General features: G+C 40.0%; 1 pseudogene; it reads left to right on the top strand.

Annotated features, from left to right (window-relative positions):
• Nucleotides 1-548: 548 nt before the first annotated feature.
• LOC127749219 (uncharacterized) lies at nt 549-3,013 on the top strand (annotated as a pseudogene).
• The last annotated feature ends 321 nt before the right edge of the window (nt 3,014-3,334 follow it).

Raw genomic sequence — 3,334 nt, 5'->3', positions numbered from 1 at the left:
TTTAACCAAAAAATAATTGTGAGATTGAAGTTTTAATATGCCTACATGAGTTACCTGCTAGTACTAAAGACTAAAGAAAAGATAAGATGATTAGTTTGATAAGTTTTAAAGTGTTTTTCTCCTGTGTTTTTAATAATTTGAATTTATGATTTTCCTAATATGAATGCTTATTTACATGATGTATGCTACAAATATTGAATATTCTGAGAAGAGGGGAGGGAGAGAGTGGAGGAGAGGGGGGAGATGTGAGATAAATGAAAGTATTTTGTAGAGATATAACTAAAGGAATGATACATAATCGAGACTTTGTACTTCTTTTCCTTTACAGATATGTTTACCATAGAAAGTGGGCTTGTCAACTGAGCACACTAAATAAAATAGAAGGAAGCAAGAGAGACAGACGGTGCTCTGTCACAATTGATGTGTTGATCAAGAAAGTCACAAAGGGTACTAAAAAAAATGACGAGTTCTTTAAGAGAAAAGTTCCACTTGCAACAATAATATCAATATCAGGAAAGCACAGCCACCAACTGGACAATTTTCGATCAATGGGATACCTGCGTATACACCCTGATGTAAAGGAGGAGTACTTCGAGTACTTTAATAATGGACATGGACCAGGGGATGCACGCCAGGTTCATGAAGATAAAATATTGTTGGAAGATGATGGAGAAATCAAACTGAGCAATGGATCACTCAACCCTAATATAAGATCAGTACATTACCTGCATAATCAGTGGCTTCTCTCAAATTATGGACTTGCCTGGTCTTCGAAAGAACCTCTAGATAAGATGAAGGAAAAGGTGGAGGCCTACAATGCTGAAGGTGATAATTACTCAAGTAAACAATTACCAAAAATATTGTAACTTGCCATAATGTGATAATTGGTGTAATACTGATTTTTGATACTTCCTGTTTTAGGTGTGGAAGTGCATATTGATGATGCAGATAGATCCAGATGGTGCATCCTGATTGTGACACCAATTATGAAACGAGCCCACTCACTTCCTGAAGCGAGTGAAATCATCTTCACAGATTCAACTGGCAGCGTTGATGCTGAACACAGCATACTAACGTTGGTGCTGACTGCATCAAAAGGAGGAGCAGTTCCTCTGTGTGCATTAGTCCACAACCGTGGTGATACTGTGGGCTATATCCAAGCCTATGGCATGTTGGCTTCAAAATACCCAAACTGCTTTGGAAACAAGAAGGTATAATACAAAGTACAGATGTAAATAAAAAATATCAGTAATTAGTTAACACAATGTACTTACTTGCTTTCCAGCATCCTGAGGTCTTCATGACCGATGATAGTAAAATGGAGAAGGATGCTTTGGCAGCTATCTGGCCTGATGCCCTACAGTACCTCTGTCACTTCCACGTAGGCCAGGCTGAGTGGAGGTGGCTGTGTGAAACAAAAAATGGTGTCAAACAAGATGAGCGACAGGGTCTCCTACGCCTATTTCAAAGTGTAAGTGTAAAACAATAAAGTTATACACAGATAATTATAAAAGTTTAATTTACATAATTTTTTTTACAGATAATGTATGCAGTTCACACAGAAGAGTATGAAGAAGCAAAGGCAACTTTTACTGAATCATGCTCTCATGAAAAATATAAGACCAGGGTTGATGGTTTCCTGGAGAGAGAACAAGAGTGGGCAAAAATTTTTCGCTCAGAGGGCACAACACTGACAACTTCTCAGAAGCATCTATAAGGGTCATTAAAGATATAGTACTTGGACGCACAAAGGCGTACAACTGCTGTGCCATGGTTGATTTTATTGGACATGTCTGGGAGAAGCATATCACAAAACGACTTATGCACTATTCATCTGATAGGGAGAACAGGCCGAGGCTGCAGTACAACCGACTCTGCCAAAAAATGCGACCAGGTATGCAACTGATAATAAACATGATAGGTGAGCATATTTTAAAAACAGAAGTAACTGAAAAATTAATTTTTAATCAACCATTACTAGACTGATAGAGGAGGACTTGTATGAGGTACCGAGCGACAAGACTGGAGAGCTAGCCTATGAAGTTAATTCCCTAATAGGGTGGTGTAGCTGCCCAGTCGGAAAATGTGGAGCGTTCTGCAAGCACCAGGCTCTTGTCTACTCCAGATTTGGCAAAGGCTTCCCAAATAAACCAGCCATTACCTACATAGAGCGCTATAAGTTGGCTTTGCTAGCTTTAGGTCAAGAAAGATGTCCTCCACTCTCATTTTTCTTAGATTTTGATGAGAAGCGAAACCTTGAGGAAGTAAGACTCACCGTCATGGATTTACAATGCACTACTTAAAGGTTTTGGTTGGCTAATTTTTTTCTTTGGTTCTTTCCTTAGGAGCTTCTTCTGTCCAATGCATCAGACTCAATGGTGGGAAACTATGTTGTGACAGAACATAATGAGCTGATGCCTGAAAATGATGTGTCAACAAATGAATTAGACAGAGCTGCTGCTGAAAACCAAAATCAATCCCAGGTAGGCTTATAAATTGCTGAAATAAAATAAAACAATTAAAATAGAATCACAATTATTATACAATAAAATTTACTTAGGTTGAAATGGACATAGAAATGGGTATGGAAATAGAGGATTTGGAAAATAAGTTGAGAAAGGCATACGACAGGTTACAAAAGCTTGCTAAGGAGGCAACCAACAGCAGAGACACCTACCGCAAATCACTGGAAATAATGATCCGACGATTAAACAGGCCATCAACACCAGCACAGGCCATTGAGACCATCTTGCGTATGAGGGTAGCAGCCCTATCCTGTGCACGAAAATGTAGAGAAAACATAAAGGTAAATGGAGCAGGTATCCAGAGAAGAAAGGAGGGCATGTCAAAAGGAGCCAAGAGGATACGAGCTGGTGCGCCTTACAAACATGAGTCTAATGCTCGCAAGGCCAATGGTAAAGCAGCAATATTGCCACGTCGCCTTGCAGCAAGTGTGAAGGCCAACAAAACACACATAAAATCCCACCAAAGAAAATAAATGCTTTATTACTTGCTAGTAGTATCAAATGAGCTGTAGAATAGAAATATATTAAATCTACTCCATCTTTATCATTTATTTGCCTAAAGGATGTTCTAAGTTAACATGCTTGAGCTGTGGCATTACAGGAAGGGGGGAATTACCACCAAAATATAAGGCATTCCTATGAGGCTACCCCTTGGTGGTACACCGAGGCTACATTCTCCCTGAAAAAGGGGTAAAGGATAGGAGCGATAGCAGACGAGGCGAAGGTCCCAGGTGTGGAGGAGAGAGGAGAGAGGCGAGGGAGAGAGGGGAGAAGTGGAGAAGGAGGAAGGGGAGAGGCAGGCGAGAGGA

The sequence above is a fragment of the Frankliniella occidentalis genome, unplaced genomic scaffold (genome assembly GCF_000697945.3).
Source record: "Frankliniella occidentalis isolate FOCC.00 unplaced genomic scaffold, Focc_3.1 Scaffold40, whole genome shotgun sequence".
Taxonomy (NCBI): domain Eukaryota; kingdom Metazoa; phylum Arthropoda; class Insecta; order Thysanoptera; family Thripidae; genus Frankliniella; species Frankliniella occidentalis.
Note: the sequence above shows the minus strand (reverse complement) of the source record. Positions and strands in the feature narration are given on the sequence as shown.